We start from the raw sequence: 24,161 nt of genomic DNA on the forward strand, positions 1-24,161 counted from the left end.
CGCCCCACGTGTTGAGCAATTCGGCGGTACGTCCACCCGGCCTCCCGCATGCCCACTATACGCCCTCGCTCAAAGTCCGTCAACTGCACATACGGTTCACGTCCACGCTGTCGCGGCATGCTACCAGTGTTAAAGACTGCGATGGAGCTCCGTATGCCACGGCAAACTGGCTGACACTGACGGCGGCGGTGCACAAATGCTGCGCAGCTAGCGCCATTCGACGGCCAACACCGCGGTTCCTGGTGTGTCCGCTGTGCCGTGCGTGTGATCATTGCTTGTACAGCCCTCTCGCAGTGTCCGGAGCAAGTATGGTGGGTCTGACACACCGGTGTCAATGTGTTCTTTTTTCCATTTCCAGGAGTGTATGTCACTTACGTCTGCATGTATCCTTACCAAAAGAACGTGCAGTGCGGACGAGGTTTATGGAAATTGATTGTTGCCCTCATGAAGGAACCAGAATGTCGGCATCTGATAATGGAGAAATGGAGGGAATGTGAGAGGCGCCTTCCGTGGCTTATTTGGTGGCTCGAAGTCATCAAACCTGTCTTCAGGTGCCCTCGACATGCTGGTAGTCGACGCCTGACGTCCCAAAAGAATGTTTCAAATGCTTTTGTGGAATACTATCAGCGGTTCTATGAAGTAGAGGAAGATGACGCCTTGGCGACAGATCACATTCTCCATTCGCTGACAGGGGTTCTCGATGGAGAGGCTGCGATGACTAACGGACCTGATCATGACAAATCGCATAAATGTCATTCTTCTCATAGTGACTGCTGACGAATCACCACATCCAGAAGGTTCCTCGCTAGAGTTCTACTGCGCATTGAAAGAGATTATGGCTTCTCACCGGTAACGATGTACTAGGAATTGATGAACCCCAGCATTCCGCTACCGCCTGAATTCGTCGACGGCCTTCTTCTTCTGGTCCCCAACCCGTCAGGTGTTGAACATTTTCAGTCTCTCACTATGCTTAACAGAGATTCTAAAATTTTTACCCGGGTTCTAGCCTATTGCATTTGGTTTGTACTGCCCCAAATTGTCTACTTGTACCTAACATGTCAGAGCGGTACGGTGATATACAGACAGCAATCAGAGATTATGGAGACGTCATCACCCTGGTAGAGGCTTGTCGCTTGAGTGGAGCTTTGGTGTCGGTGGAATTCAACTGCACTTTCCATATGGTGAATCACGATTTCCTCTAGGGGGTGTTGTGGCAGTTGGCTTCGCCCCATCTCCCCCCACGCCACAGCCTTTACTTACATTGTCGTGAGACTACTCCGAGTCGCTCCATCGTGAGTGATGATCATTGGACGTGTGCTAGGCCCGATTACCATCTCCTGGTCGTTACGCCAGGGATGTTCGTTATCAATGAGTACGTACGCCATCACTTTAGCCACTGCTACATGGACTATCGTGTTGGTTGGCGGAATTTATATTGAGAGGCAACGCCTTCATTTGCCATGGACGATCTGGCGTTTCTGGCGCGATAGGGAGACGAAGTGCAAGGGATGCTGGAATGGATTGCCAGATACAGAGCTGCGACGGGCAGTTGTAGGTATTTAATGAAGTATCGAGCAACAGTAGTAGGCAGGGATCTCCCATAAGGGCACATGGCCCTGTTCCGATTGCAAGACACGCTTAAATGTTTGAAGTTTGTCTTTGCATGCGGCGTCAGGCAGACGGTAGTGATTAATTGCACCCATCTTGTTCAAAGGAGGCACAGGAGTGTCTCAGGCAGCTTACTTTGGACATTAAACATGGTTCGAATGGTTGCTTATATCAACGTTCACCTGGCTCCAGAATACCCATTTGGCTATCATTTTACCAGTGCCAAAGACGATGGTGCACACGTTTACGGCAGACTTCGGCTACTTCGTGGGCACGAGTCTGATCCTAAAAGTACGATGCGATACACTAATGCTACCCATAAGCAATGGTGGCCAAGGTCTCGTCAACGTCCAAGTCAGAGCGGCTGCCCAGTATGTCAATATGATGATAAAGTCGTGAATCCGACGTCAGCCACCTAATGGGCACCCTAATCGAGGAGCTGGCTCCCCCCTCCCGACTATTGGCCATTGCAGTGACGTATGTTTCCCCGTTGCTTTCCCTATCAAGACTTTTTTCGTTGACTACAGGGCATGTTACATACATGCCGACCTCCTGGGTACCAGGGCCCCTACAGCACGTGATGATTATTGGTTTGATGATGAGAGGACATAACTGGAATGTAATGGAGTGCCATCAACCTATGATAGCTTGGGCCGTGGCCTGGCGCTGAGTACACCAATCTCTCCTCGACTCGGATGCCTGGGCGACCTGGTATCTGATGGTCAACGAAAAACATATATTGCAACAACGGTTCCATACCATTAATATCGCCGACTCTCCACTCTGCCGACAGTGACGTCTGCCTGAGGTGGACGTACATCGCCTTCTCTGTTTGCTGTTGATAAGAAAAATGCTTGCCCTTCTTCTTTACACAGCCACTTACGCAGTGGTCCCACAGTCCCCTTATTCCTGGATGAGACATTTTCCCCTAGAACTAAGGCTAATGCCGTGACATGGTCGATATCCTACCTGTTCCATGACGGTGACAGTGTAAGTAGGCGGTTTAGGTTTTTATGTTGGTAACGCCACGTAGCGCTCTGTATGAAAAATCACTGACTGTGCTGTGTGCAGTCTGTGGCTCATTTGCATTGTTGGAATATTCCGTATTGTAGTGTTGGGCATTTGGATGTGAACAGCGCGTAGCGTTGCGCAGTTGGAGGTGAGCCGCCTGCAGTGGTGGATGTGGGGAGAGAGATGGCAGAATTTTGAGAGCGGACGATTTGGACGTGTGTCCGTCAGAAAGACGAAATTTGTAAGACTGGATGTCAGGAACTGATATATTTATATATATGATGAGTTTTGAACACCATTAAGGTAAATACATTGTTTGTTCTCTATTAAAATCTTTCATTTGCTAACTATGCCTATTAGTAGTTAGTGCCTTCCGTAGTTTGAATCTTTTATTTAGCCGGCAGTATTGGCGCTCGCTGTATTGCAGTAGTTCGAGTAGCGAAGATTTTTGTGAGGTAAGTGATTCATGAAAAGTATAGGTTATTGTTAGTCAGGGTCATTCTTTTGTAAGGATTATTGAAACTCAGATTGCGTTGCGCTAAAAAAGTATTGTGTGTCAGTTTAGTGATGAGTCTGAGTACGTTGAGTTTCGCTCAACTGTTTGAAAATCTAATAACGTAAGAGTTTTTCCAGCGCTGTCTTCTTTACATAAAAAGGGGAAGTTTCAACAGTAGTATGCCAGTTTTCTGGGCAGTGTTTTCCTGGACCCTCCCCGCAGCTGGACTATGCCGGGCATGAGAAGATAACTTCATTGCGAGTGTTTAGTTCTCAACACAGGACCAGTGACAGGAGCATACGACATTTTTCTTCGATGTGATGTGCCCAGACCTCGCCTGCAGGACGAGGGAATCGACTTGTAACTAATCACATAGAGACTCTGGTGTGTGGCGTTTTTTTTATTCCACCATGAGGGCGGTCTTGTCCTAATTTTAATTATTGTACATTGTGTTGCTGCTGTTTTTTTCTTTCCATAACGAACCCATTGTGCAAAATAAACTTTGATGTGTTTTCTTCTTTACGTATTTCTCATTAAAAAGCGACTAAGACGACGGCTCGCATACAGCGATAAATTAACGTTCGAAGCCCGGTCCTGTGCAATTTTTCACCTATAATTGTTCAGTTATTTCAATGCTCCGATACAGAAGAAGTCGGTAATTTCTTTCGTCAAGTAACTAACTTAGGATTGTATATTTTTCGGCATGTCCAGTCCCCTTCATTGATACACCACGTAAAAGCCCTCAGATCTCCCTACTACCGGGCAGACTGCAGTGTTTGGACGGGTCGATTAGTGACCTTTTCTCAGTGCGAAGTCACTGGGCGCAGTTTATAACACTATATTGACAGAGATTTCACGTGAAAATGCGGGAGAGCAAGCTGAAACGTCATACCAAGACGCCAGAGGGCGTCGTAATAACAGAAGAAAGGACTACTGCTAAACTATGTTTTAAGCAACACACATGACTTGCAAAGCTGACGGACAGCAGGCCGACAAACCTCGCAATGGATCTGTCAGTGGTCAGGACTTTAGATGGAGTCTGATGCTTCCACGCTTGTCACCGTAACAATTGAAAAACCGGTAAGTGCAGTGACAGAAGTGGCATGCAACTCAAATGCTGCCAAAGGGGTGACGCAGCCATCCTCCCGTGTAATGTGGATGCTCTGTAGCCTTGTTGGACGCCGTTTCCGGACATGGTTCGCCTTTCTAATTTGTTCCTCAAGACACCGTCGAAGTTAGTCAGTGTATTGTTGTTACACCCTCTTTACGAATGATCTACATCTGCATCTACATTTATACTCCGCAAGCCACCCAACGGTGTGTAACGGAGGGCACTTTACGTGCCAATGTCATTATCTCCCTTTCCTGTTCCACTCGCGTATGGTTCGCTGGAAGAACGTCTGCCGGAAAGCCTCCGTGCGCGCTCGAATCTCTCTAATTTTACATTCCTGATCTCCTCGGGAGGTATAAGTAGGGGGAAGCAATGTATTTGATACCTCATCCAGAAACACACCTCTCGAAACCTGGATAGCAAGCTTCACCGCGATGCAGAGCGCCTCTCTTGAAGAGTCTGCCACTTGAGTTTTGCTAAACATCTCCGTAACGCTATCACACTTACCAAATAACCCTGTGACGAAACGCGCCGCTCTTCTTTGGATCTTCTCTGTCTCCTCTGTCAATCCGGCCTGGTACGGATTCCACACTTATGAGCAATACTCAAGTATAGGCCGAACGAGTGTTTTGTAAGCCATCTTTCTAAGGACTCTTCCAATGAATCTCAACCTGGCATTCGCCTTGCCAACAATTAATTTTATATGATCATTCCACTTCAAATCATTCCGTACGCATCCACGTGGTGGATAGTACCGGAAGCTCCCTGAGATTGTTAATTGTTTATTGTTCACGTTGTGTATGGGAATGCTGCAGTGTCTGAGAACAATGTAGCAAGACTGGTAGAGAATCGACGCTTATGTAGGGACAGGCAGTTGACCCTTATCGTCAGTAAAAGACTGTCTGATCAAAAGTATCTGGACACTCCTGTGTAACGTGGATTTGACCACTAGAGGTCACAAGAAGCTGACCCGCCAGTCTGAGAGGAGGCGCGGAATATCGTCTTGTGAGTAGAGAAGCAGAATCAGTCCGTCAGGAGATTTGAGTGATTTCGAATGAACTTGTCATTGGATGTCACCTGAATAAGAAATCCATTAGGAACATTTCAACCATTCTAAAGCTGCCAAAACAGACTGTTGGTGATGTGACTGTGGACTCGAAACGGGAAGGAACAACCTCAGATAAAGGAAGACGAGGAAGACCTCATGTATTGGCAGACGGGAACCATCGAGCACTGTGGAAGGTGGTTGTAAAAACATCATTAAATCAGCGAGAGGAATCACTCTTGAGTTCCAGAGTGCTACCAGCCGTCCAACACCATAATGAATGTGCGAAGAGAGTTAAAAAGAATGGGATATAAATCTCGAGCAACTCCTCTTAAGGCACATATTTCTAAAATCATTGCTAAATGACGCTTGAGGTGGTGTAAAGAGAGACGCCACTGGACAGTGGATAACTGGAAACGAGTGATTTGAGGTGACGTATCACGCTATACCTTATGGGAATCCGATGGAATGGTTTGGGTCTGCCGAATGCCTGGAGGAAGTTACCTACCATGATGTGTAGTGCGAACAGTGAAGTACAGAGGAAGCGGTGCTATGGTATGAGAATTTGTTTCATTGTTAGGGTGTTATCTCCTTGTTGCGCTTAAAAAACCCTAAATAAGGGAGAGCGTGAACATATTTTGCAGCCCTGTGTACTGCTTGCAGAGGAGGCACAGATCGGAGACAATGACTATTTGTATCAGAATGGCAATACACCCTCTCATAGAGGGGCATCACAGAGGGCATGCTTTGTGGACAGTAAAATTCCTGAAAAAATATAGGGGAGGGAAAGGGTCCACGTGTTACAACAAACATATTAGGAAGTTGCTGAAAAAGTAGAGAATTTTGCACAGTCGTTTTAAGCGTAGTCACTGCCCCGCTGACAAATAGAAATTATGCGAAATAAAAGCAGCTGCCGGCCGAGTGGCCGAGAGGTTCTAGGCTCTACAGTCTGGAACCGCGCGACCGCTACGGTCGCGGGTTCGAATCGTGCCTCGGGCATGGATATGTGTGATGTCCTTAGGTTAGTTACGTTTAAGTAGTTAAGCCTAGGGGACTGATGACCTCAGAAGTTAAGTCCCATAGTGCTCAGAGCCATTTGAACCATTTGAAAGCATCTGTCAAAAGGTCAATGAGAGATTCTTTTAAAGCAATAATTTATCTGCAGATTCTAAAAATAACCCAAAAAATTTTGGTCGTACGTAAAATCTATGAACGCTACAAATAATTCAATACCTTCTCTTGCTGACAGTACAGGTAATGTAACGGATGATGATAAACAGAAGGCCGAATTTCTAAACCTAGCTTTCAAAAACTCGTTTACGGTAGAGGACTGCTGCACCATTCCCCCTTTCAATTATCGAACAAACGCAAGAATGGCTGACATAGTGGTAGTGTATCTGGTATTGTAAAACAGTTAAGATCCTTAGAAGCCAGGAAGGCAAATATTGCACCATCCTTATCCATCATCTATCAGAGATCATTGAAACAGCGGAAAGTTCCACGGGACTGGAAGAAGGCCCAGGTCATAGCAATCTATAAAAATGGTAGAAAATCGGATGCACATAATTATCGGCCAATTTCCCTGACGTCGATTTGTTGTAGAATCATGGAACATATTTTGTGTTCAGACATAATGACCTTTCTAGACTCTGAGAAGCTCATCTGCAGAAAGCAGCACGGTTTTAGGAAACAGAGGTCATGCGAGACACAGCCGGCCGTCTTTGTGCATGATATACAAAAGGCTCTAGATACCGGTTCCCAGGTTGATGCCATATTTCTCTACTTTCGAAAGACGTTCGACTCGGTTCCGCACTGTCGCTTGCTCCAAAAAGTGCGCGCTTACGGTCTGTCCGATAACATGTGAGGTTGGATAGAAAGTTTTCTAACAGACAGAGAGCAGGATGTCGTCCTGAATGGGGTGACTTCAATAGAAACAAGCGTATCTTCAGGTGTGCCCCAGGGCAGCGTAATAGGTCCGCTGCTTTTTACGGTTTACATGAACGATCTGGTTGATGGTATTGACAGCGGCATTAGACTGTTTGCCGATGTTGCTGTAGTATACAGGAAAGTAGTATCACTCGAAAGTTGTGAACAAATCAATGAAGATTTGCAGAAAATAAATGCGTGGTCTAATGCCTGGCAGTTATCTCTCAGTATTAGTAAGTGTAACCTACTGCGTATAACAAGGCGAATGGAATGATCAGATTACACAAGTAACGGCAAGGCGAACTCTAGATTGCGGTTCATTGGTAGAATCCTATAGCGATGCAGTCCTTCAACAAAGGAAATTGCTTACAATACGTTAGTTCGTCCAGTTTTAGAGTATTGTTCGTCTGTATGAGTCTCTTAACAGCTGGGTCTGACTCAAGAGATGGAGAATGTCTAAAAAAGAGCGGCAAGATTCGTGACTGGTACATTTAGCCATCACGAGAGCGTTACAAATCGCATTGAAAGTTTGAAGTGGGACACACTTGCAGATTGACGATGCGCTGAACGGAAGGGGCTGCTTACAAAATTCCGAAATCCGATCTTCGCCGAGGATGTAGAGCATATACTATTACCACCAACTTTGAAATCGCACAATGATCACCATTCAAAGATAAGGGAAATTACAGATCGTACTGAGGCGTTCAGACAGTCGCTTTTCCCTTGCGCAGTCCGCAGGTGGGACAGAGGGGGGGGGGGGGGGGGAATAATACTTCGGCGCTAATTATGCCCTCCGCCACACACCGATTGGTGGCTAGTGGAGTATATATGTACGAAGGGCGTTTGAATAGTCCGTGCAAAGTCCGAGAGATGGTACCACCGGCACGTATCGAGGTCAAGTTTAGTCAGTAGCATGTTTGGAAAGAACGCACACCAAGTTTCAGCCATACTGGTCTATTTATTTGTGTTTGGCATTCGTGTGAATCAAGGAAGTCGAGTGATTGGAAAAAAATGGACGAAAAAGAACTTAGTGTGGTGATAAACATTACTTTATGAAAGGAAAAACGCCTCAGGTGACTAAAGAGAAGTTTCTTAAGCACTACGGTGACTCTGCACCTTCTATTGGAACAATTTATAAGTGGTTTCAAAATCTGCGGAGTGGCCATACAGGCACAAGTGATGCTGAATGTTCTGGACGCTCTGTGGAGGTTACGACTCCAGAAATCATTGATAAAATCCATGATATGATGATGGATGACAGGAGTGTTAAGGTGCGTGAGATTGCTAGTGCTGTGGGCATCTAGAATGAACGGATACATAATATTTTGCATAAACATTTGGACATGAGAAAGCTATCTATAAGATGGGTTCCGCGATTGCTCACGCTTGACCAAAAACGGATCGTTTGAAGTGTTGCAAGGATGAATAGCAGCTGTTCGGGAAGAATCCGCAGGACTTTAAGCGTCGTTTCGTCACTGTGGCTGAAACATGGATACATTACTATACTCCTGAGACCAATGAACAATCTTAACAATGGGTTACCAAGGGAGAATCTGCACCAAACAGGGCGAAGACCATTCATTCGGCCGGAAAGGTTATGGCGACTGTCTTTTGGGATTTGCAAGGAATAATCCTCATCGACTATCTGGAAAAGGTTAAAACTATTACAGGTGCATATAATTATTCATTGTTGGATCCTTTGAAAACCGAGCTGCAGGAAAAACGCCGGCGACTGGACTGCAAAAAAGTCCTTTTCCATCACGACAATGCACCAGCACACACCTCAGCAGTTGTGGTGGTAAAATTAATGGAAATAGATACCAACTCGTTTCACATCCCCCCTATTCTCCAGACTTGGCTCCCTCAAACTACTATTTGTTCCTCAGTTTGAAGAAATGGCTGACAGGACTGAGATTTTATTCAAACGAGGAGGTGATTGCAGCAACTAATAGCTATTTTGCAGACTTCGACAATTCCTATTATTCGGAATGGATCAACAAATTAGAACAGCGTTGGACGAAGTGTATAAGTCTAAAAGGAGACTATGGCGAAAAATAAAAAAGGTTTACCCCAAACATGCAAGTAGTTTCTATTTTTGCACGGACTTTTCAAACGCCCCTCGTAGATGTAGATGTAGAAATGGACTGGCCTCCCCAGAATACCGACCTCAACCCAACGTAAGACTTTTGGGATGAGTTAGAACGTCGACTCCGTTTCAAACGCCAGTTTCCATCATGATTACCTTCTCTGGTTTCAGCTCTTGAGGAAGAATGGGTTGCCACAGAGATTTAGGAACTTTGAGATTCGTCGAGCTATGGAGTTTGGACCATCTTTGGACCATCTCTGGAGGTGTATGAAGAGGAATATAGATCTGTGGCCTTTCTGCCTTCTGCTGGAGGCTTATCGTTTAAGATTGGACGAATTTTAAGGAATTTTAACGTTAAGAGTGTGTTCCGTCCACCTTCTAAGATTAGGGCTCTGCTCGGCTCTGTGAAAGGTGATTTGCGGCTTAGGAGACCCGGTGTGTACAAAATTCCGCGTCCGTGTGGGAAAGCTTACATTGGCCGTTCGATTCGCACACTGCATGCGAGGTGTGTGGAACATCGCCGTCATACGAGGCTACAACAGCCGGAAAAATCGGCAGTAGGAGAACACTACCTAAATGAGGGACACAGGACGAAATTTGATGAAGCTGTGGTAGTTGCCAACATTTCCGGGTTTTGGAACAGTGTCTATAAAGAGGCGATTGAAATTAGGTTGGCTGATAATTTAATCAGCAGAGACAATGGGTTTCCTCTCAGCAAGACGTGGAATCCTGTATTATCTCGCATCAAAACTGAACGTTCTTCGGTGCGGCCTTGATTGCGATATATCGTTGCTAGCAGTGTTTCACTAAGGGCGGCGCCGTCTCCCTGTCTTGGAAGACAGAAACCGTGATGGGCGGCGCATGCGCCGTGTACTGAACGGTGGCCTATATGTTGTTGTTGTTGTCTTCAGTCCTGAGACTGGTTTGATGCAGCTCTCCTTGCTACTCTATTCTGTGCAAGCTTCTTCATCTCCCAGTACCTACTGCAGCCTACATCCTTATGAATCTGCTTAGTGTATTCATCTCTTGGTCTCCCTCTACGATCTGTACTCTCCACGCTGCCCTCCAATACTAAATTGGTGATCCCTCGATGTCTCAGAACATGTCCTACCAACCGATCCCTTCTTCTAGTCAAGTAGTGCCACAAGCTCCTCTTCTCCCCAGATCTATTCAATACCTCCTCATTAGTTATGTGATCTACCCATCTAATCTTCAGCATTCTTCTGTAGCACCACATTTCGAAAGCTTCTATTCTCTTCTTGTCTAAACTATTTATCGTCCACGTTTCACTTCCATACACGGCTACACTCCACACAAATACGTTCAGAAACGACTTCCTGACATTTAAATCTATACTCGATGTTAACAAATTTCTCTTTTTCAGAAACGCTTTCTTTGCCATTGCCAGTCTACATTTTCTATTCTCTCTACTTCGACCATCATCAGTTATTTTGCTCCCCAAATAGCAAAACTCAAAAAATGGCTCTGAGCACTATGGGACTTAACATCTATGGTCATCAGTCCCCTACAACTTAGAACTACTTAAACCTAACTAACTTAAGGACATCACACAACACCCAGCCATCACGAGGCAGAGAAAATCCCTGACCCCGCCGGGAATCGAACCCGGGAAACCGGGCGTGTAGCAAAACTCCTTTACTACTTTAAGTGTCTCATTTCCTAATCTAATTCCCTCAGCATCACCCGACCTAATTCGACAACATTCCATTATCCTCGTTTTGATTTTGTTGTTGTTCATCTTATACCCTCCTTTCAAAACACTGCCCATTCCGTACAACTGCTCTTCCAAGTCCTTTGCTGTCTCTGACAGAACTACAATGTCATCGGCGAACCTCAGAGTTTTTATTTCTTCTCCATGGATCTTAATACCTACTCCGAATTTTTCTTTTGTTTCCTTTATTGCTTGCTCAATATACAGATTGAATAACATCGGGGATAGCCTACAACCCTGTCTCACTCCCTTCCCAACCACTGCTTACCTTTCATGTCCGTCGACTCTTATAACTGCCATTTGCTTTCTGTACAAATTGTAAATAGCCTTTCGCTCCCTGTATTTTATCTTTGCTACCTTGAGAATTTGAAAGAGAGTATTCCAATCAACATTGTCAAAAGCTTTCTCTAAGTCTACAAATGCTAGAAACGTAGGTTTACCTTTCCATAATCTTTCTTCTAAGATAAGTCGTAAGGTCAGTATTGCCTCACGTGTTCCAACATTTCTACGGAATCCAAACTGATCTTCCCCGAGGTCGGCTTCTGTCAGTTTTTCCATTCGTCTGTAAAGAATTCGCGTTAATATTTTGCAGCTGTGACTTATTAAACTGATAGTTCGGTAATTTTCACATCTGTCAACACCTGCTTTCTTTGGGATTGGAATTATTATATTCTTCTTGAAGTCTGAGGGCATTTCGCCTGTCTCATACATCTTGCTCACCAGATGGTAGAGTTTTGTCAGGACTGGTTTTCCCAAGGCTGTCAGTAGTTCTAATGGAATGTTGTCTACTATGGGGGCCTTGTTTCGACTCAGGTCTTTCAGTGCTCTGTCAAACTCTTCACGCAGTATCATATCTCCCATTTCATCTTCATCTACATCCTCTTCCATTTCCATAATATTGTCGTCAAGTAACTCTCCCTTGTATAGACCCTCTATATACTCCTTCCACCTTTCTGCTTTCCCTTCTTTGCTTAGAACTGGGTTTCCATCAAAGCTCTTGATATTCATGCAAGTGGTTCTCTTTTCTCCAAAGGTCTCCTTAATTTTCCTGTAGGCAGTATCTATCTTACCCCTAGTGAGATAAGCCTCTACATCCTTACATTTGTCCTCTAGCCATCCCTGCTTAGCCATTTGCACTTCCTGTCGATCTCATTTTTGAGGCGTTTGTATTCCTTTTTGCCTGCTTCATTTACTGCATTTGTATATTTTCTCCTTTCATCAATTAAATTCAATATTTCTTCTGTTACCGAAGGGTTTCTACTAGCCCTCGTCTTTTTACCTATTTGATCCTCTGGTGCCTCACTATTTCATCCCTCAAAGGTACCCATTCTTCTTACTGTATTTCTTTCCCCCATTCCTGTCAATTGTTCCCTTATGCACTCCCTGAAACTCTGTACAACCTCTGGTTCTTTCAGTTTATCCAGGTCCCATCTCCTTAAATTCCCACCTTATAGGACGTCGATTTGCAACCTGACGTCAGCTCTCAGCGGGAATCATCAGCAGAAGCAGCATTTTCCTGAAGATGGCGACCAGTTGGATCGCCGAAATATCGAGTCAAGTTGATTTTAAGATCCGGCAGCAAATCCGAAGAGACTTTCAAGACTTATTACGCTGGGAAAGCCTACGTAATCACATTTAGGAACTTTATTGAAAGTGTCCCCTGCAGAGTTGAAGCCGGTATAAAGGGGAAGGGTGGACACACCTCACATTAATGCCCGCCAGTAAGTGTCCGGATACTTTTGATCAGACAGTGTATAACAAGTGATCTCACCGTTTAGTGGAGTCCATGTTAATATATGAACACTTGCAGATAAGGAACGTGCATGTGCTTTTGCCCATTGTTATAGAACCTGTCAGTCCAGAGTTGGGAGCTTTGCAGACGGGAACCCCGTTACCCTGACGACGCCTCACCTGGACAGGTCGTCGGCAGCGCGTCCACCGGCCACCCGCCTGGCTCCCAGTCTCGGAGCCGGCGCGGGGCGGCCGACCACAGAGGCCTCCCCAAACTGGAAGAACAAATACTTCCGGGAACTCGCGGACCAGCCGCCGGCGCGGACAAACAAAACGAACATAGTTAAGTATTCCGTATGTGTTTCCAGGGGCAGCGGCGAAAGAAAGGGAGGGAGGGGCACACAGCAGCGGGTAGGGGCAAAAAGAGGAGGCGGCGGCGGCCGTTCGGAGAAGCGCCGTAACTTCCGACAGGTCGCCCTATGGTCAACACGGCGGCATCGGCAGCAGTACACGTGTACCGGGGAGACATATAGCGCATTCCAGACGCCTGCCCGCGCCTAACGGCAGCCGCCGTCGCCGCCACAGTCGGCCCGTTTCGCCCGGCCGGCATTCTTGCAGGCCGCGACACGTCTGCGCTGCAGCCTCCACCGCCCCCGCCGCTCCTGCCGCTGCAGCCCACAGCGTGGGGCCAGGGCACCTCTGGCAAACGGTACCTACAGCTGGCCCGCTGCACGACGACGGGCTGCCTCTAGCCTCTTGCAAATCTCGCTAGTGGACAATTTAAAGGCATGCTACGACTGTTTCAAAAATATGAAAAGGTTTCTCAGACACCGATGTCGGTCACAAAATTTGTTGACTATTTAAAATATTAAATGAACCGACACGTTTCGAGGAATAAACCTCATCTTCAGGCTACAGTCTTCCTTTTATTCTTATTTTTCTGGTGCCTTTCCGGGCAGTGTCGGCATGGTTATTAACAGTTTTCACACAGTTAATTTAACCTTCCTGTTTAGTCCCAACAATATAAAAAAATAATTTTAAATTAGCCTAATAATTTTACTTGTATTTTACAAAAAAAAGTTTCCTTGCTAGAAGTTCTAGCTCCGAATGACGCAATATTGAGTGTTATATGGGCGGCCTCTTTATCTGAAATTACAAAAAAATGGTTCAAATGGCTCTGAACACTATGGGACTCAACTTCTGAGGTCATTAGTCCCCTAGAACTTAGAACTACTTAAACCTAACTAACCTAAGGACATCACACACATCCATGCCCGAGGCAGGATTCGAACCCGCGACCGTAGCAGTCACGCGGTTCCAGACTGAAGCGTCTAGAACCGCACCACCACACCGGCCGGCCCTGAAATTACAGTCCTGTGTTTTCCAATGTTCTCGTTCTAGTGGTATATGATACGAAAAATCTGTTTATGTACTGCATCTATGTGTTGTATTATACACCTTGTTTTCTCATTTTAAATATACCGCCTTCATTTATATTTTACTTCTTCAAAATTCTACGATAAGTTGTGCACAGGTGTTGCCCCTAGAAATTCCATCTTATCAATGTTTTATGTGCATTACGTTTATAAAATTTTAGTGGGTATGTATATCCATTTTACGATCTCTCATTTTTATCACAGCTGCGTCGCAGCGCAACCTCTTGAGGTGATTCTGTATTAGAGGCTTCAGTACTGGCACACGACGCTGTGGCGCATTATGCTTACTACCTGAGCCCCCATCTTACTCTGTTACTCGTTCCTGCGAACGGGAACGCGTTATGCAGATCTTGGTTCCTCTCGCGTCCATCTAGAAAGGGGAATGATTTTACTATTTTATATTTCCAGTTTGTACAGAGTTTAACGAAGACGATGTTGGCCTGATATATTTGACGATGCCCTTTGGCTACAGTGACTAAAGGATTGTTCTAAGAAATACCAATTAAGGTATTTGCCCTTTCAATGGATGATCTGTTTATACATACTTATAGGTTATCCAAGTGTGCACAACGCGATCGCGATTCTTAAATATATGTATTTGTTCTCTGTTTTCTATGTAGATAACCTGAAGATGCCTAAATAAGACGAAACGCGTCGCTGAAAACTAAAAAAATAAAATTGCAACCAAGACTCTTTTTAACCAATAATTTTAAATTATTTCACAAAATTGACCTGTAACATCATAGTAACCAACGCATACAAGAAAAAATTCACATAAAGTAAACATTCAATTATGTTAAGAAGGTGGTTTCACTTTGGAATCTAATTTTCAAATTTTTCACAAAATTAACCTTTGTTGTCATAGAAGAAATGGGCAAGAAGTACACAATCAATTGTCTTAAAGTAGTAGTTTCACTTTGCACCACTGAGACATACAGTCTTAAACCACCCTTCATTTCATGAGATATATCTGAAAGCAATTTCGCATTTTTTCTACACGTAATCCTACACCTCGTAACTTCCATGAACTCATAATGCCTAAAAAAATATCGTCATAAATATCAAGCAAAAAAGGGGCCTATATTTTAGTGAATTTACATCAAAAGACGTACTGCTCTGGTGGTTTCATGTCGAAACCACGCGTAACAGCAGTAATACAAAGTAAGAACATATGTTACAATAACATTAGATATACATACTATCACTGTCAGTTATCTCGATATGAACACATTTGTATTCTTATTTATTGTTGTATTTGTCTGTGTACTAGCTAAGTACTTGGCATTACCCAGGTATGTATTTATTCGTCTCCTTTCAGCCCATCTCCTGCCTTCCCCCTCCATCTGTCCATCTCCTCCCCCCCCCCAATCTGTCGACCTCCTCTTCCAACTCTATCTCATCCTCACCCTTTCTAAGTTCATCTGCTACTCTTTCCCTCCTCTGTTTATCCCTCTCTTCCTCCGTCCCTCCTTATCAGCCTCCTCCCCCACTCTGTCTCCTCCTCTCCCCTCTCCTTTCCATCTCCTCCCCTTTCTGTCCACTTCCTCGTTTCTCTCTGTCTCTGTCCATCTCCTCCTTCCCTCTCTCTGTCTCTGTCCATTTACTCTTTCCTCTTCTCTGTCCGTCCACCTCCTCGTAACTCCTTCTCTCTCTGCTTTATAACCTCCACCCAGTAGGAGAGTGTTGGTTCTTACCGTCACAGTATTTCTTTCCAGGTAGAAAGTAGTATGTCTACCAAGTTCGGTTGATCCAAGGGTTAAGGAAGAGATTTTTACCCGTGAATTTGTCCTCGTACACGTAAGTCACACGTATCTGATTCATTTCACACATATTTGTGCACATAATTTACTTTTGTCTCTAGTGAATTTCGCCTTGAAGTTTCGTTTTCACGCTGCTGAATGTTTAGGACGTCATATCTTCTAAACTACACTATGTGATCAAAAGTATTCGGACACCCTCAAAAACGTACGTTTTTCATATTAGGTGCATTGTGCAGCCAGGTACTCCATATCGGCGGCCTCAGCAGTCATTAGACATCGTGAAAGAGCAGAATGGGAAGCTCCGCGGCACTCATTGACTTCGAATGTGGTCAAGTGACTGGGTGTCACTTGTGTCATACGTCTGTACGTGAGTTTTCCAGACTCATAAACATCCCTAGGTCTACTGTTTCCGGTGTGATACTGAAGTGGAAACGTGAAGGGACACGCACTTCACAAAAGCGTACAGGCCGACCTCGTCTGTTGACTGACAGAGACCGCCAACAGTTGAAGTGGGTCGTAATGTGTAAAATTGAGACCATCACACAGGAATTCCAAACTGCATCAGGATCCATTACAAGTACTATGACAGATGGGCAGGAGGTGAGAAAACTTGTATTTCATTGTCGAACGGCTGCTCATAAGCCACACATCACGCCGGTAAATGCCAAACGACGCCTTGCTTAGTGTAAGGAGCGTAAACATTAGACGACTGAACACCGGAAAAACGTTGTGTGGAGTGAAGGATCACGGTACACAATGTGGCAATCCGATGGCAGGGTGTGGGTATGACGAATACCCGGTGAACGTCATGTGCCACCGTGTGCAGTGCCAACAGTAAAATTCGGAGCCGGTGGTGTTACGGTGTGGACTTGCACCTCTTCTTGTTTTGCGTGGCACTATCACAGCACAGGACTACATTGATGTTTCAAGCACCTTCTTGCTTCCCACTGTTGAAGAGCAATTCGGGGATGGCGACTGCATCTTTCAACACGATCCAGCACCTGTTCATAATGCACGACCTGTGGTGAAGTAGTTACACGACATCCCTGTAATACACTGGTCTCCACAGAGTCCTGGCCTGAATCCTGTAGAACAGCTTTGGGATGTTTTGGAACGCCTACTTCGTGCCAGGCCTCACCGACCGACATCGATACCTCTCCTCAGTGCAGCACTCCGTGAAGAATGGGCTGCCATTCCCCAAGAAACCTTCCAGCACCTGATTGAACGTATGACTGCGAGAGTGGAAGCTGTCTTCAAGTCTAAGGTTGGGCCAACACCATATTGAATTCCAGCATTACCGATGGAGGACGCCACGAACTTGTAAGTTATTTTTAGCCAGTTGTCTGGATATTTTTAATCACATAGTGTATATAGACAGTTCATCCATTTCGGCACTCGAGAGTCTCGACCATTTTTGTATTTTATCGGCATTGATATTGGCAAGATATCTGTCGCAGGGACTGAGAGATTTTCGAGAATGTTTTAATTTGAATAATATAAATGTGTCATAACGTCATGCAGGACGCAGGCGACCATTTTTGCAATAATCAATAGTTCTGCTTCACGCTGACTCGATCACAATGGTGAAAGTCAGACATCAGGCAAGGAGCCTAATGCAGGGTTGGCTCAGGTGACTGTTAACATAGGGGGGTTATGTAGGGATTTTACTAAAGAGGATCAGGTAGTGATTGTGGGTGGGGCTGGTAACAGTATTGATAGGGATGGGGAGTATGACATAGATGGTGACCTGGAAAAGATAGCCACTCAGACTGGCAACACGAATTGTGCATTTCGTGGAACTGTTTCAGCGTCACGATCGGCCTCATCTTAATACAGCCGTCAGGCGTAATAACATGAGACTTGGGGGTGCGCTGATGACAGAAGGCATGAGTCACATTTCAGTGGTGTCGGTGGAGTCTATCAGTAGGACGGGTTTCACTAGACATGCCTGCACCTCAACAGGTATGGGAAGGGGAGGTTGGCAAAACTTATAGGTGACAGAATAGGTGGGGGTGGTGGGATTACTCATGGGAAAATTCCGGTAGTTGTGGGTGTTAGAGCTGTACCTTTTTTAGATTGAAGTCAGCTGATAGGTATTCCTGCCTAAGGGAAGTCTCTCTAACAAAGAAACCACTTTCTACAAAGCTTGGGTATCCGATTAATGAGGGAATTAGTATATTTCATCAAAATATACAAGGTATTAGAGATAAAGTTAGTGAACTGCTTATAGATGTTGACTCTGAAATTATTGGTATATCTGAACACTTCTTAAATAAGGAGATAATTCAGAGGCTTCCTTTACCAGGATACAGGTTGGCTGGCAGCTTTTCTAGGAGCTCTTTGCGGTGTGGGGGAGTAGCCATGTATGTGAAAAACGGTATCCCATTTGAGTCAATCGATGTTTCAAAGTACTGCACTGAAAAGGTGTTTGAATGTTGTGCAGGTGTGGTTAAATTTAGTGGAGCTAAACTTCTTGCTGTTGCTATTTATAGATCCCCAGACTCCGATTTCACAACATTTTTGCTAAAGCTAGAGGAGGTTCTTGGTTCACTTTATAGGAAATACAAAAAGTTAGTTATATGTGGTGACTTCAATATTAATTGTATAAGTGATTGTGCAAGGAAAAGGATGCTGGTAGACCTCCTTAATTCATATAATTTTATGCAAACCGTATTCTTTCCAATGAGAGTGCAAGGGAACAGTAGAACAACCATAGACAATATTTTTGTTCATTCGTCATTATTAGAAGGGCATTCTGTTAGCAAAAAGGTGAATGGCCTTTCAGATCATGATGCACAAATTTTAAGTCTAAAAGATTTTTGTGCTGCAACACATGTTAAATATACACTCCTGGAAATTGAAATAAGAACACCGTGAATTCATTGTCCCAGGAAGGGGAAACTTTATTGACACAGTCCTGGGGTCAGATACATCACATGATCACACTGACAGAACCACAGGCACATAGACACGGGCAACAGAACATGCACAATCTCGGCACTAGTACAGTGTATATCTACCTTTCGCAGCAATGCAGGCAGCTATTCTCCCGTGGAGACGATCGTAGAGATGCTGGATGTAGTCCTGTGGAACGGCTTGCCATGCCATTTCCACCTGGCGCCTCAGTTGGACCAGCGTTCGTGCTGGACGTGCAGACCGCGTGAGACGACGCTTCATCCAGTCCCAAACATGCTCAATGGGGGACAGATCCGGAGATCTTGCTGGCCAGGGTAGTTGACTTACACCTTCTAGAGCACGTTGGGTGGCACGGGATACATGCGGACGTGCATTGTCCTGTTGGAACAGCAAGTTCCCTTGCCGGTCTAGGAATGGTAGAACGATGGGTTCGATGACGGTTTGGATGTACCGTGCACTATTCAGTGTCCCCTCGACGATCACCAGTGGTGTACGGCCAGTGTAGGAGATCGCTCCCCACACCATGATGCCGGGTGTTGGCCCCTGTGTGCCTCGGTCGTATGCAGTCCTGATTGTGGCGCTCACCTGCACGGCGCCAAACAGGCATACGACCATCATTGGCACCAAGGCAGAAGCGACTCTCGTCGCTGAAGACGACACGTCTCCATTCGTCCTTCCATTCACGCCTGTCGCGACACCACTGGAGGCGGGCTGCACGATGTTGGGGCGTGAGCGGAAGACGGCCTAACGGTGTGCGGGACCGTAGCCCAGCTTCATGGAGACGGTTGCGAATGGTCCTCGCCGATACCCCAGGAGCAACAGTGTCCCTAATTTGCTGGGAAGTGGCGGTGCGGTCCCCTACGGCACTGCGTAGGATCCTACGGTCTTGGCGTGCATCCGTGCGTCGCTGCGGTCCGGTCCCAGGTCGACGGGCACGTGCACCTTCCGCCGACCACTGGCGACAACGTCGATGTACTGTGTGAGACCTCACGCCCCACGTGTTGAGCAATTCGGCGGTACGTCCACCCGGCCTCCCGCATGCCCACTATACGCCCTCGCTCAAAGTCCGTCAACTGCAAATACGGTTCACGTCCACGCTGTCGCGGCATGCTACCAGTGTTAAAGACTGCGATGGAGCTCCGTATGCCACGGCAAACTGGCTGACACTGACGGCGGCGGTGCACAAATGCTGCGCAGCTAGCGCCATTCGACGGCCAACACCGCGGTTCCTGGTGTGTCAGCTGTGCCGTGCGTGTGATCATTGCTTGTACAGCCCTCTCGCAGTGTCCAGAGCAAGTATGGTGGGTCTGACACACCGGTGTCAATGTGTTCTTTTTTCCATTTCCAGGAGTGTAGTTACCAACTTTTTAGGAAAGCTGATCCAGTTGCTATACAGACTTTTGTAAACCTTATCAAGGAACAAGAGTGGCAAGATGTTTATAGTGCTGATACAGTAGACGATAAATATAATGCTTTCCTCAAGACTTTTCTCGTGCTCTTTGAAAGTTGCTTTCCGTTAGAACGTTCAAAACAGGGTACTAGCACAAACAGGCAGCCTGGGTGGCTGACTAAAGGGATAAGAATATCTTGTAGAACAAAGTGGCAATTATATCAAAACGTTAGAAACAGTCAAAATCTAAATGCAGCAGCCCATTACAAACAGTATTGTAAGGTGCTTAAAAAAGTTATTAGGAAGGCAAAAAGTATGTGGTATGCAGATAGAATAGCTAAGTCTCAGGATAAAATTAAATCCATATGGTCAGTCGTAAGGTAAGTGGCTGGTCTGCAGAGACAGGTCGAGAATATAGAATCAGTGCGTAGTGGGGATGTCCGTGTTACTGATAAGTCGCATATATGTACAGTACTTAATAATCGCTTTCTGAATATAGCAGGTGAACTAAATAGAAACCTAGTCCCAACAGGGAATCATATAGTGCTCTTAGAAAAAAGTGTTCCGAGACTGTTACCTGAAATGCTCCTCCATGATACTGACAAGAGGGAGATTGAGTTAATAATTAAATCACTAAAGACCAAGAACTCTCATGGGTATGACGGGGTATCTAGCAGAATACTGAAGTATTGTTCCACGTATGTTAGCTCAGTACTTAGCCATATCTGTAACTTTTCCTTTAGGAGTGGTCGGTTTCCTGACCGATTAAAGTACTCGGTAGTGAAGCCACTTTATAAAAAGGGAGACAGGGATAATGTTGACAATTATAGACCTATTTCTATGCCATCGGTGTTTGCTAAAGTTATCGAGAGGGTTGTATATACAAGGTTACTGCAGCATTTAAATTCACATAATTTGCTGTCAAATGTACAGTTTGGTTTTAGAAATGGCATAACATCTGAAAATGCTATAGTCTCTTTTCTCTGTGAGGTTTTGGACGGATTAAATAAAAGGTTGCGAACGTTAGGTGTTTTCTTTGATTTAACGAAGGCTTTTGACTGTGTTGACCACAAAATATTACTGCAGAAGTCGGAACATTATGGAGTAAGGGGAGTAGCTTACAATTGGTTCGCCTCCTACTTTAAGAACAGAAAGCAGAAGGTAATCCTCAGCAATATTGAGAGTGGTAATGATGTTCAGTCCCAATGGGGCACTGTTAAATGGGGCGTTCCCCAAGGGTCGGTGCTGGGGCCACTGCTGTTTCTTATTTATGTAAATGATATGCCTTCTAGTATTACAGGTGATTCAAAAATATTTCTATTTGCTGATGACACCACCTTGGTAGTGAAGGATCTTGTGTGTAATATTGAAACATTATCAAATAATGTAGTTCATGATACAAGTTCATGGCATGTGGAAAATAATTTGATGCTAAATCACGGTAAGACTCAGTTTTTACAGTTTCTAACCCACAATTCAACAAGAACTGACATTTTAATCAGACAGAATGGGCATGTTATAAGCGAGACGGAACAGTTCAAGTTCCTAGGCGTACGGATAGATAGTAAGCTGTTGTGGAAAGCCCATGTTCAGGATCTTGTTCAGAAACTAAATGCCGCTTTATTTACCATTAGAACAGTATCTGAAATAAGTGACATTTCAACACGAAAAGTAGTATACTTCGCATATTTTCATACGCTTATGTCATATGGTATTATTTTTTGGGGTAATTCTACTGATTCAAAAAGGGTATTTTTGGCTCAAAAACGGGCTGTTCGAGCTATGTATGGTGTAAGTTCGAAAACCTCTTGTCGACCCCTATTCAATAGTCTGGGAATTTTGACATTGCCCTCACAGTATGTATTTTCTTTAATGTCGTTTGTTGTTAGCAATATTAGCTTATTCCCAAGAGTTAGCAGCTTTCACTCAGTTAATACTAGGCAGAAATCAAATCTGCATGTGGAATGCACTTCCTTGACTCTTGTGCAGAAAGGAGTGCAGTATTCTGCTGCATCCATTTTCAATAAGCTACCACAAGAACTCAAAAATCTTAGCAGTAGCCCAAACTCTTTTAAGTCTAAACTGAAGAGTTTCCTCATGGCTCACTCCTTCTATTCTGTCGAGGAGCTCTTGGAAGAGCTAAAAAATTAAGCAAATTCCAGTGTTACATTCTTGATTTTCTTTATTTAAACTAACGACTTGTCGCCTGAATATGTTTCTTATATTTCATTTTATCTGTTTCTACAATCGTGTTATAATTTCATGTATTGACTCGTTCCATGACCATGGAGACTTCTCCTAAATGTGGTCCCACGGAACAATAAATAAATAAATAAATAAATAAATCACTTTATTGCTCACATGCCTACCTGGCAGTAGGTGGCAGCACAATGCACCTAATATGAAAAACGTATGTTTTTGGGGGGTCCGGATACTTTTGATCACATAGTGTACATAATTAAGATTGTACAGAACTCTCAGTCAGCGAGTCCTACTCGCACCTGGCCAATTTTATTTCATAATAGACAAACTTATTCACCAGTAAGGTTTGTGTATAGAGGATGTCTCAAGAGGGTTGGTCAATAGTCAGGGATATGATAGGAACGATCATTCGAAGCAATAAAGTCTCATAAACGTCTTCGTTTTCGATACTGTGAAAAACATTACTTCGTACCTCAAGAGTTATGAGCACTTGTTTGATAGAAGAAACGTGTTTCACAAAGCGAAAACGAACAAATTCTCGTAGCTCTTAACATGTGTACTTTAAAGCCCATGTGTGCTGGACTTTTTTCATTAGTGTTAAATTTAGGCCAGAGTGCCGCTTGGGAACTTGTAACTGCCCAGTAGTAGTCTGTCGAGGTCCATGTATGGACCTCTGAGGAATTACGCAGCTCCAGTCTGGGGTTAAACAGCTTCAATACGTCTGCGCCGCCTGCGGGTTACACAGATCATATGGATCATAAGCAATGCTCAAAGATACACACGCACAGCGGATTTACATAATGAATCCCGCCTCCATAGTCTCGTGGAGGTACTCAAAAAACTCGCCACATGACTCTACAAGAATCGAGACACTCGAACAATCCTTTCATCCTCAGTCTGGAAAATCGCGATTACATCCATAGGTGGAAAAATGGGCGCCCAAAAACACTTTACTTTAGGAAAATTAACGACCTATGACAGGCTTAAACTGAGCCCACAAACAACGCAATATCGGTGAAACCATGTTTTAGGGCGTACCACACTGGCGCCACCAGCTGTGGTCTTAAAGCTAAATAGTCAGCACGGACAGGGAAGCCGAACACTCGAGCCACAAACATACCCCTCAGAACTCCAGGCAACAAGCGGCCGATTTTATAATCGAACTGACCTTTCAGATGATCAGTTTAGATGATCAGTTTGGCATGTTACAGATAGGCTGATGCTGCCCCACGAGATATCGTCGGAGGCCGGCTACAGCGATAACTCCTCACCACTAACATTTCTTTAACCCACTGGCACAAATCCGCCAGTAGCCTTACTATCCGCCCAAACTATAGCAGAGGTTTTTTCTCCATGGCACTTGTCGTAGCATTCTTTTCCCTCTTTTCTTAGAACAGCTGTCCTTTAATTGCTTTCTTTCTAGTAGAGTCGCAATGGGACCTTATATAGATGGTGATAGCACCCAGGCGTACGAACAGCATCACAGACCCGCGTACCGTGACTTTCGACTCGAAAACTAACCATATTCGCAGAGGTGACACTAGAAGATTTTGTGTTAGACATCACGCTAGAGTAGACGTGGATGACTTTACTTCTCGCTCAGTTAACTGTGTCACCTAGCACCTGATGAAGATAACAAGGCACGATATCGAAATATTGTGCATGGACGCCACTGGTATGCGGCAGAACACACAACACCTCAAGATGTCAA

The sequence above is a fragment of the Schistocerca serialis genome, chromosome 5 (assembly GCF_023864345.2).
Source record: "Schistocerca serialis cubense isolate TAMUIC-IGC-003099 chromosome 5, iqSchSeri2.2, whole genome shotgun sequence".
In the NCBI taxonomy this organism is placed as follows: Eukaryota; Metazoa; Arthropoda; class Insecta; order Orthoptera; family Acrididae; genus Schistocerca; species Schistocerca serialis.